This window comes from Aethalodelphis obliquidens, unplaced genomic scaffold, assembly GCF_003676395.1.
Source record: "Aethalodelphis obliquidens isolate GAN/ISIS:26980383/991018 unplaced genomic scaffold, ASM367639v1 scaffold7, whole genome shotgun sequence".
Lineage (NCBI taxonomy): Eukaryota > Metazoa > Chordata > Mammalia > Artiodactyla > Delphinidae > Aethalodelphis > Aethalodelphis obliquidens.
Window position 1 is genome coordinate 30,484,988 of NW_020837951.1, and position 12,001 is coordinate 30,496,988.

Here is a 12,001-nt window from a genome sequence, read left to right on the forward strand (position 1 = left end):
CCTAATAAATGGATAAGGGCAGAGGAACTAAGGAGAAAAGGGTGTGTATCTCTCAAAGGGCCTAAACAAAAGGGAATAGGTTCAGAGATAGGAAGCTCTTGGGGTTCATTAGAGATCCCACTGTTTGAACTGTTTTAGTACTCCAAGGCAGGGACTGCTTTGTAGTAGTGGCACTGAGTACCAAGATTGTGGTTCCATTGTCAGTTAGGACTGGAAGAGATTCATCCCCAATCTGGAGAAATGTTTCTCCAATTCTATTAAGTGGGAAGATTAGGAAGAGCCCCTGTAGTCCACCCGAACCCCATTGTTGAGAATTCAGAGGACATTGGAAAGACTGCTTAGAGGGCAGAAGGTGCCTAAAATGCTTAAATTTGTAACAATCTTTTTTCTGACATCCTGGCTCTTTGTGACAATAGCTCTTTGTGGCAAACTGGGGGGGGGGGGTTGGTTTCATTTAGGGACCTTCATTTGCTGGAGTTGAAGATTAAGAATTTCAGTGGTTTTTCATTGAGGTGACTCATTTAGAGTGAGAGACAGCCGGTTTGCCAGATTCACTAGACTCTGGAGTGGAAAACTCTAGTTTCCCATCCCATCCTGGTTCTTTTTACTAGAAGGGAATGGTCCTGGTTCAGCCCATTAATAAATATAAAGTTTAAAGCTATCTGAGTGGAATCAACCTCTAAAAGAAGATCAGAATTTTCTTTAAAAATAATCTGAAGTCGATTGTAATAGTCATGAGCAGATTCATCAGGTTTTCATGTAAAAGCCTGAATTTTGTTCCAATCAACAGGTTTTGAAAAAGTCACCTAGCAATTGCCCAAGCTTGATCATATGTAAGTTAGCAGGTTGGTCTCTGTGTTTTACTCTTAGGTGTTGATGGAAATAATCAATAACAACCTGTAATAGGAATAGAAAAGAATTTTATTTGCCAAACTGAGGACTGTAGCCCAGGAGACAGCCTCTCAGATAACTCTAAGAAACTGCTCAGTTGAAGCACGGTTTTTAGCATAGTCATATACCTTATCAGAGCAAAGAACATACATCAAACACGACAGGGGTATATTCTTCAAGTGTCCAAAAGAGACAGATTTAGTATATAGAGAGTGAGACAACAGGACCCTGGTGTCTGGGAAGTGAACCTTTTCTTTCAGGGAGTGTTAATATGGATGTGGTTAAGAAGGGAGTTTATTTATCCTCATCTTCAAAACAGACATTCTTTACTTTAATGGTTGAAGCAGATGTGTTGTGCTCCACCCCCCCCACCCCCCCCACCCCCCCCACCCCCGCCTTAGGTTGGCTCGGATGCAACCACTGTCAGCTCCTCCCCCTCTTTCCCCGTCTTCACCCTTCCTTTCACTCCCTTCCCCTCGCTCTTTGGTTACGTCAGACGGACACGCCGATGAGCCAATCACGGCGCTGCGTTTAGAGGCCGGCAAGCGGAACTGGTCGGATTGGACCAATAGAAGCCCTCGGATCCGGCGCGCCCCAACCGGGCAGGGGAGCCGGGTGGGCGGTGCTTTCTCATCAGCATGTGGGCGGGGACCAGCAACCGCAGAGGCGTCGACGACGGTGTCAGCGACGACTACGTTCCTCAGTCTTCGGGGTAGGCTTGGTGGCGCCGGCAGGGCTACGCGGAGCTGTAGGCGGTGGCCCTAGGGAGGCAGCGGCGCCATGGTGGGGCGGTAGACGTGCTCGGGCCAGCGAGGCGAGAGGCGGCGGTGTTCGTCCGCTCCGCAGCGCACTTCGGCAGGGGCCGGGGGTGGGGAGGACCGGGTCGGGGGTCGTCCCGGGCAGCGCGGGGCCGCGGGGCGGGGCTCGCAGGCCGTCGGGGTGCAGGAGGCCTGGGCCGCCGCGAGGAGCCGCCGCAGGCCGCTGGGCCCCGCCGCCGGCCGCTGGGCCCCGCCGCCGGGCCGCTCGACGACGACGCTCCCGCGGGGGCCCCGCCTGAGCAGGACGCGGCTGCGGTGGCTGCGAGGCCGCGGGAGGCCGCGGAGGATGGAGGAGCGGAAGGAGGAGGGCGAGGCCGAGATCCAGGAGCACGGGCCCGAGCACTGGTTCTCCAAGTGGGAGCGGCAGTGCCTGGCCGAGGTCGAGCAGGACGAGCAGTTGACCCCTGAGCTGCAGGAGGAGGCGGCGGCGGCCGCACAGCCCGAGCACAAGCAGCAGAAGCTGTGGCACCTCTTCCAGAACTCGGCCACCGCCGTGGCCCAGCTCTACAAAGACCGAGTGTGTCAGCAGCCAGGACTTTCTCTTTGGGTTCCCTTCCAAAATGCAGCCACTGCCGTCACCAACCTTTACAAAGAAAGCGTGGATACCCATCAGCGAAGTTTTGATATTGGAATTCAGGTTGGCTATCAGCGACGCAATAAAGATGTGTTGGCTTGGGTTAAAAAGCGCAGAAGAACTATTCGTAGAGAAGATTTGATCAGCTTCTTGTGTGGAAAAGTTCCTCCACCGCGAAACTCTAGAGCTCCCCCAAGACTGACTGTAGTGTCCCCTAACCGAGCTACTTCAACGGAAACTAGCTCATCTGTAGAGACTGATTTGCAACCCTTCCGGGAAGCCATAGCTCTGCATGGTAAAGACGTTTAAACATATTTCTTTGGAAAAATGGTTAAGAGTGTGCCTGTGGACCCAATTTCACATTTAGGTTTAGGTCCAGATATACTGTCTGTTTTTTTGTCTATTCTAGTTACTACTTGCTCTAGAAATGTTTAAATAGAATGTAAGCTAAGAACTTATATGGGCAATTTTTGAATGTTAGCCAGCCTATCCTAAAAAAAAATGTTTTTAGAAAGTTGGTTTGAGCTGATTGGTGTTACAATAACAGCATTTTTTGCAACATTTATTAGAATTTATTGCTTTACACACTTACATTGTACATGTTTCCTTACTCTTCTGAGTCAAAGAGGAAGTTCTTGTGTCTTAAGAATACTGTTGCATTTATAATTACCTGGAGAGCCTAGTCAGTTACGGGCAAGTAAGGCAGATAACTGTTGGGCTAGTTCTCATGGGAACTCCCTTTGACACCTTAGGTTATTGAATGTGCCTGTAGAACCTGAGCGTCGATGACCCAAGAGGGAGTGGACAGATGTAAGAATAATTAACTTGACTTTCCTTATGTCTGTTGTCCCTTAGGGCCTTGCTTTGATAGGACTGTTAGAGAACAGGTCCATCACCATCTCCCCAGGCCAGACCTGCCATAAAAAGACATTCTTGGCTGAGGGGTTTAAGTATTATTGGAGAAGCCTGGGGTATGTAGTCAGTAAGTTTGTTGTTGCTTGTTCTCTAATACTGGCTTCCAGATAGAACTGGGAGAGGTACTTATAGGACATTCAATACTGCTGTAAAAATAAAACGACAAAATTATAAGACTTGGTTGAAGCCAAGATGAAAACATGGATTGTTCAAGTGACTAAACAGATAGAAGTAATTAGTGAGTTAGGTCATGAGTCCTGTTAAAAGTTAACATATTTCTGAGCCATAGTGTAGGTCATCTAAAATAAAATAACCTGGTGATAAAAACTGGGATGTATACAAAGGGCTTCTATATCATCGAAGCTTTAATGCTTACAGAGATTCTTGTTCTCTTTGGCAAACATTGATTCTTTATCTAAAACCCCATTCAGAACATGGGAGTTGGAAAAAGTGTTGTTTTTTTTTTCCCCTCCTGATTGTGAGTTTGTTTACGATAAGTTAAAAACACAAAAACATTTTATTGCAAGAAAGTCCATGATGTATGGATGCAGTACGTAAGACTGCTTGCTGTTTCTAATATAGTGGAATAGTTGATGCTGTCAGAAAGTTTGAAACTCAGGCAAAATAGAGATTGATCTGTTCCTACTGAATTAGAGTTTCACATCTTTTACCATTGTTTGAAAAAAATTACTAGACGTGTACATAGTTTGTCAGATTAATTTTAGTGCATGGTAGTATTTGATGTAGTTGTGTTTTCCTTAAGCATTTTGATTTCCTTTGTCATCAAGTGGATTTATGATTTATTCCATATTTCTCTTGTTGAAGTGTCTTTTTTCTGTATTATACTCCACTATAGAAGGTAGTTTTAAGAAGCATAAATGCCACTCTTGTTATAAAATCTTAATGCAGTTGTACACATTGTAAAAAGGGCAAGCTAGCAGCCCTCCCCCCTCCAACTACTACTATATTCTCCACATCCCATTACATTTTCTTAAATTGAAAAAAAAAAAAAAAAGCAGATGTGTTGTGTGTGTTTGACAGGCTGTTTAGTTCACACAAAGTTCAAGCTGAACAATGTATAAGCCGAGATGACTTCTCCATACCTCAATGTGTGAAAATTTTCTCCATCAGGGGGAACTTTCAGGATTTTCCCAATTAGGAGTTTTCATCTAATGCTGGGCTTGGCATTCACCGACAAGCATATGAACTAGTAGATATACGTTAGAAAAACCAGGTTTATAAGTTTGAATGACTATATTAAATTACTTACCAAACCTGTGAGGATCTTCGGTTACTTTGGGAAAATCTTTGACTATGGCTCACAGTTCAGCTTTAGTTCAGGAAATATAAAAAATAAAGGCTTTGCATCCTCAGAAGGCTTAGTTTTAAAGGGACTGGCTCTGATAAGTTCAGAGAAAAAGGGTATGTGGAGAGTTTCAGAGAAAAAGGGTATTTGGTAAGAGAATTCATATGAATAAATTGAGGGTGTAGAAGAGGTGTAGGTGGCTTTGAAGGGAAGGAGGAAGATGGTGCCCGGGGCAGAGTCTGGGCATGAGTGAGGGAGGGAGACAAGACGGCATCAGAGGCAAAGGCTGAGATTAAGAAGCCAAAGAAGAGTTTGAGGCTTCAGGAGCCATTTTATCTTTTTAAATCATTCATTTGCCTCAGTTAATCTTAAAACCTTATTTTGCAGAGAGGCAATTGTAGACTCCTGATAATGTTAGGAAGTCACTATGGATGAAAAATTAATCAACAGTTGATCTTAAGGAGAAATAGAGAATTTTATTCAAGCCAACCTGAGGATTTTAACCCAGGGGACAGTCTTTCAGAAAGGAAAAGGACTGTTCCTTTTGAGGACTGTTCCACTTGTTTAGAAGTCAAAGGCACAGTTATATACATTCTCAAGACAAAGGATCATACATCAAAATGGCACACTGATGTTTTATGTAAAGTTCGCCAAAGATACATAGTCCAAAAACTGACACCATTTCCACTAAGATCAGAAACAAGACAAGGTTGCCCACTCTCACCACTATTATTCAACATAGTTTTGGAAGTTTTAGCCACAGCAATCAGAGAAGAAAAAGAAATAAGGGAATCCAAATCGGAAAAAAAGAAGTAAAGCTGTCACTGTTTGCAGATGACGTGACACTATTCATAGAGAATCCTAAAGATGCTACCAGAAAACTACTAGAGCTAATCAATGAATTTGGTAAAGTTGCAGGATACAAAATTAATGCACAGAAATCTTTTGCATTCTTATACACTAATGATGAAAAATCTGAAAGAGAAATTAAGGAAACACTCCCATTTACCACTGCAACAAAAACAATAAAATACCTAGGAATAAACCTGCCCAAGGAGACAAAAGACCTGTATGCAGAAAACTATAAGACACTGATGAAAGAAATTAAAGATGATACCAACAGATGGAGAGATATACCATGTTCTTGAATTGGAAGAATCAACATTGTGAAAATGACTGTACTACCCAAAGCAATCTACAGATTCAATGCAATCCCTATCAAACTACCAATGGCATTTTTCACAGAACTACAACAAAAAATTTCACAATTTGTATGGAAACACAAAAGACCCCGAATAGCCAAAGCAATCTTGAGAAAGAAAAGTGGAGCTGGAGGAATCAGGCTCCCTGACTTCAGACTATACTGCAAAGCTACAGTAATCAAGACAGTATGGTACTGGCACAAAAGCAGAAATATAGATCAATGGAACAGGATAGAAAGCCCAGAGATAAACCCACACACATATGGTCACCTTATCTTTGATAAAGGAGGCAAGAATATGTAGTGGAGAAAAGACAGCCTCTTCAATAAGTGGTGCTGGGAAAACTGTACAGGTACATGTAAAACTATGAAATTAGAACACTCCCTAACACCATACACAAAAATAAACTCAAAATGGATTAAAGACCTAAATGTAAGGCCATACACTATAAAACTCTTAGAGGAAAACATAGGTAGAACACTCTATGACATAAATCACAGCAAGATCCTTTTTGACCCACCTCTTAGAGAAATGGAAATAGAAACAAAAATAAATGGGACCTAATGAATCTTAAAAGCTTTTGCACAGCAAAGGAAACCATAAAGAAGATGAAAAGGACCCTCAGAATGGGAGGAAATATTTGCAAATGAAGCAACTGACAAAGGATTAATCTCCAAAATTTACAAGCAGCTCATGAAGCTCAATATCAAGAAACCAAACAACCCAATCCAAAAATGGGTAGAAGACCTAAATAGACATTTCTCCAGAGAAGATATACTGATTGCCAACAAACACATGAAAGGATGCTCAACATCACTAATCATTAGAGAAATGCAAATCAAAACTACAATGGGGTATCACCTCACACCAGTAGAATGTCCATCATCAAAAAATCTAGAAACAATAAATGCTGGAGAGGGTGTGGAGAAAAGGGAACCCTTGCACTGTTGGTGGGAATGTAAATTGATACAGCCACTATGGAGAACAGTATGGAGGTTCCTTAAAAAACTAAAAATAGAGCTACCATATGACACAGCAATCCCACTATGGGCATATACCCTGAGAAAACTGTAATTCAAAGAGTTATGTACCACAGTGTTCATTGCAGTGCTATTTACAATAACCAGGACATGGAAGCAACCTAAGTGTCCATCAAGAGATGAATGGATAAAGAAGATGTGTCACATATATACAATGGAATATTACTCAGCCATAAAAAGAAACAAAATTCAGCTATATGTAATGAGGTGGATGGACCTAGGGTCTGTCATGCAGAGTGAAGCAAGTCATAAAGAGAAAAACAAATACTGTATGCTAACACATATATATATGGAATCTAAAAAAAAAAAAAAAAAGTGGTTTTGAAGAACCTAGGGGTAGACAGAAATAAAGACTCAGACATAGAGAATGGACTTGAGGATATGGGGAGGGGGAAGGTAAGCTGGGACGAAGTGAGAGAGTGGCATGGACTTACATATACTACCAAATGTAAAATAGGTAGCTAGTGGGAAGCAGCTGCATCACATGGGAAGACCAGCTCTGTGCTTTGTGACCACCTAGAGGGGTGGGATAGGGAGGGTGGGAGGGAGACGCAAGAGGGAGGAGATATGGGGACATATGTATATGTATAGCTGATTCACTTTGTTATAAAGCAGAAACTAACCATTGTAAAGCAACTATACTCCAATAAAGATGTTTAAAAATTAAAAAAAAAAAAAAAAGAATGTTGTCTTTCAAGGAGTTACATTGCTGGTGTATGAAGAAGGGAAAATGTTGATCTTTATGGTCAAGCAGGCATTCCTGCTTTGAGGCAATTTGGTTAATGTATAATCAGGTGTACATTGCACATAGGGAGGGCCCAATACAGACAGGGACTATGTTATGCTTAAATTTTCTTGTCTGGACTCAAAACGTAAATTTTATTCCATCACCTCAAAATACCAGTCAGAAAAGGTATCCCATTCAGTTCTGAAGATTTTTGAGCTCTTGTAATCCAATTTGGTTTTAAGAAAATTAAGTTCAGGGATTTCAAAATTACCCATAATGGCCATTGATATTCTAAATTGCCTGTGGTCAGGTCAGTCCATTTAATTAGAAATGTGCATGAGGAAGAACCAAGGTTTTTAAATATAAAATTGGCTAGAGTCTCAGTGAGGGGGAGGGGGTGTGCTCTCAAAATATTTATATAACTGGGATCCCTTTTCTCAGAGATTTTTCTCTAGAGTAAAAGAATAATTTTCCAACAGCTTAAACAATTTACAGCTCAATTCAAACAGCTTGCATTCACAATGTCTGCAGGCCTAATACCAGCCAGTTCTAAGGGAACAGCTTGGTCCTGGAGGAGCCAGGCCAAAGGCTTCTCAGCTAGTTCCCATGGAACAGCTCCTATTCCAAAGGAAGGGCTGATGGCTGAACTGACTGCATTTCAGTGAAACAGCCCCTGTACCTGAAGGAACTCAGCTGACAGCTTCTCAGCCAGTTTCAGTTGAAACTCTCTGATCTCAGAGTCAGATTGAAGTGTCAAAAGAGTACTTGCATACAGAGCAAGGCTTTAACCAGAAACAATGAAACTTTAAAATAGATCCCACACACAGCCTGAAGAGCTTCAAATGCAAAGAGGTGTCAACTGAAAAAAAAAAAAAATGAAAATAAGAAAAAAACACAACCTCAAATTTGAGAGTTATGTTTTTGTGACAGACAAACTGAGGGCTTAAGCCCAGGAGCAGTCTCTCAGATAGCTCTGAGGGACTGCTCTGAAGAGGTAAGGGAGAAGCCAGGATATGTAGTAGTTTTGCAACAAAAACCTGGTACATCAAAAGATTACTATTAATTAAATAAAACCAGACATCTCAAGTTAATGAATTTAGTGCTTTTCTATGTACAGGAAGATGCAAGAGTCTGGGCTCACTGAAATCATTCCTTTGATATGCACCTCAGCTATCTAAAGCGAGCATCCTCTTTGTTTCCATCCCAAGTTTCCTCAGGGCTCTCCATGGGTGGTTGGGGGTGGGCAGGTGCGGCTGTAAATGACTGGTGGCTTGATGGCCACAACATCTTTTGTTTACTGATATGGCAGACCGCATTCTTATTCTACAGACCACAAGGACTCGAATCCAGGAGGAAGATGTACCCTCAAACTCCAGAGTCAGCAAGAGAAGCAGTGAGCAATAAAGGGCTCAACCATGGATACTGCAACTCTTTGCTCGCCAGCCCTAGAACCTTTGGGGGTCTCCTCTGGTCCTTGTATGAGCCACCAAATGTTGCCCTAAAACAAATAGAATGCCAGATATTTCTCCAGCAAAGATGGAGTTATTCAGGATCAGCTGAGATTGCAATTTGGGGTCTGAAACCATGGTGAAGCATGTGCAAGTCCCTGCACAGCAAGGGAAGGAGAAGGATTTTCTGGAGGGGAAAAGGAAGATGGGAGGGCTTACGGTAAACAAAAAGCCCAAGGCTTTTCACTGGCTGAGTTCTTGCCTGGAAAGAAGAGCAGTCTTTTTACCTTTTGGGCTCTGCTGTTGTTTCAGGGTGTGAGAGCTCCCCCTTCTGGTCTCCGGATTGTATTTAATTGGGGTTTTTGTTTTTACAGGTCCTTAGCCTGGGTATTGGGGTAGTCTCCATGTCCAAAACAGCAGAGACTGGACTCTCCATGGCTATTCACTAAAGCAAGTCACAGCTGCCGCGCTTATTAACGGGCCCAACTTTATTCTTGACATTCCACAGGTATATCATGGTCACATAAATCAGCTCTGGCCATTCTCTCCTCATTCACTATCCATCAGTACCTTAGGATTAGTAGAGTTACAGCACATTTTTTAGGATACTAGAGCTGAAGCCAGTGAGACATTTTTTCTCCCCATTGAAAAGGCCCAGGGACATTTCCTCTTCATTGTGGGAGAAGAAGATATGAATGTCAACAGCAAAGTATATGCAGAGCAAGCCATAGAACAGCTGAGGAGACATGGGAAGAACGACTGGACCCTGCTGTCTTACCCAGGGATAGGCCACCTGATAGAGCCCCCCTACTCCCCACTGTGCTGTGCCTGGAGGATCTCCGATCTCCACCTCTTCATACACTGGGGAGGAGAGGTGATCCCACACGTAGCTGCACAAGAACGTTCTTGGAAGGAGATCCAGAAGTTTCTCGGGAAACACCTTATTCCAGTTGTGACCAGTTGTCTCTGAGAAGAGCAAATATTTCTGGAAATACAGAAGCAATAGGATGCTTTACCAGCCTCCACTTGATTTTCATGGAACAATGCTTTTGACCTCTTCTTGTAAGAAGGAAGTTATGGCAAGAGAAGGCAGGAGGACTGCGAATGGTATGCTTTGACTTTGGAAAGGGAAAAATGGCTTCCTCTTAATCTAATATCATAAACTGAGGCGTTTATGTTTTTAGAAATATAAACTTAGAGCTCTGCCTGTTCTAAAATATTTCAGTTTACATTTACAGCAATTCTTAGGGAAAAAAATTACCAAAATTGAACCATAGAATCCCCTGGCTTGTAAAACAATCATGAATAGAATCAGGTGCTGATGAGTGATTTCTTCTTTATTTTTAAATTTATTTATTTTATTTTATTTATTTTTGGCTGCATTGGGTCTTCGTTGCTGTGCACGGGTTTTCTGTAGTTGTGGCGAGCAGAGGCTACTCTTTTTGGTGGTGCGCTGGCCTCTCATTGTGGTGGCTTCTGTCACTGCCAGGCACAGACTCTAAGCACGTGGGCTTCAGTAGTTGTGGCTCGCAACCTCTATAGCACAGGCTCAGTAGTCTGGCACACAGGCTTGGTTGCTCTGCAGCATGTGGGATCTTCCAGGATTAGTGCTTGAACATGTGTCCCCTGCGTTGGCAGGTGGATTCTTTTTTATTTTTTTTATGGTTTTCTACTCTTTTTGTGTGTGTGCGTATATTCACTTTTTTTTTATCATCTTTATTGGAGTATAATTGCTTTACAATGGTGAGTTTCTGCTGTATAACAGTGAATCAGCTATACATATACATATACATATATCTCCTCCCTCTTGCGTCTCCCTCCCACCCTCCCTATCCCACCCCTCTAGGTGGTCACAAAGCATGGAGCTGGTCTCCCCATGTGAAGCAGCTGCTTCCCACTAGCTATCTATTTTACATTTGGTAGTGTATGTATGTCCATGCCACTCTCTCACTTCGTCCCAGCTTACCCTTCCCCCTCCCCATATCCTCAAGTCCATTCTCTATGTCTGCGTTTTTATTTCTGTCCACCCCAGATTCCATATATATGTGTTAGCATACAGTATTTGTTTTTCTCTTTCTGACTTATTTCACTCTGTATGACAGACTCTAGGTCCATCTACCTCACTACAATTAGCTGAATTCCTTAGATAGGATGTAATGAGTGACGGTGTCTGTGTTCCAGTTAAATTTTATTTATGAACACCAATGTTCATAAATAATTTTCTATTTTTTTCTAAGTGTTTACAAATGTAAAAACCATTCTTAGGGGCTTCCCTGGTGGCGCAGTGGTTGAGAGTCCGCCTGCCGTTGCAGGGGACAGGGGTTCGTGACCCGGTCCGGGAAGATCCCACATGCCGCGGAGCGGCTGGGCCCGTGAGCCATGGCCGCTGAGCCTGCGCGTCCGGAGCCTGTGCTCTGCAACGGGAGAGGCCACAACAGTGAGAGGACCGCGTACCGCAAAACAAAAAAACAAAAATCATTCTTAGTTCTGGGCAGCAGAAAAAAGGGTTGTAGGCTGGATTTGGTTTGCAGGGCATAGTCTGATGACCATGGGTATGGAGCAATGCCAATCACTTTGTCCAAGGTCAAATTGGAGGTATGTTCTCTAAAGGGCAAGTCACAGGCCAGATATTCCTGAGCTACTGAATTGCAATGGATCGAAGTAGAGGAGATTGATGGATAATCAAGGTGAAAATGAAGCAGTACAAAAGTATTTTGAATCATTTTGTAGGTATGATGGGGAGCCAATAAATAGAGTAATAGAAGCAACATGAGGACACTTCAGTTTTATCTGCCTAAACTCTTATTATTTTATCTGCTTTCTGATACCCTCTCTGTTTAGAGTAAAATTATTCCATTCAATATGTGTGGGGCTGTTAGCCTCCCTCCTCTCTCAGTCACAGAAGTTTTCACATTTCTGAGACCTGGCCAATCAGAATACCTCACTCCTTTAATTATAATAATCATGTAATTGCAATGGCTAATACCCTCTATGAGTTTTACTATGTATTAGTTATATATGTTACATGCTATATATATTAGTTATATATGCAATATGCAATATAATAGTTATCGTAATGA

At 42.6% G+C, this 12,001-nt stretch overlaps 1 pseudogene; it reads left to right on the plus strand.

Moving 5' to 3' along the window:
• The first annotated feature begins 1,950 nt into the window (after positions 1-1,950).
• LOC113619880 (UPF0472 protein C16orf72 homolog pseudogene) lies at positions 1,951-3,555 on the plus strand (annotated as a pseudogene).
• The last annotated feature ends 8,446 nt before the right edge of the window (positions 3,556-12,001 follow it).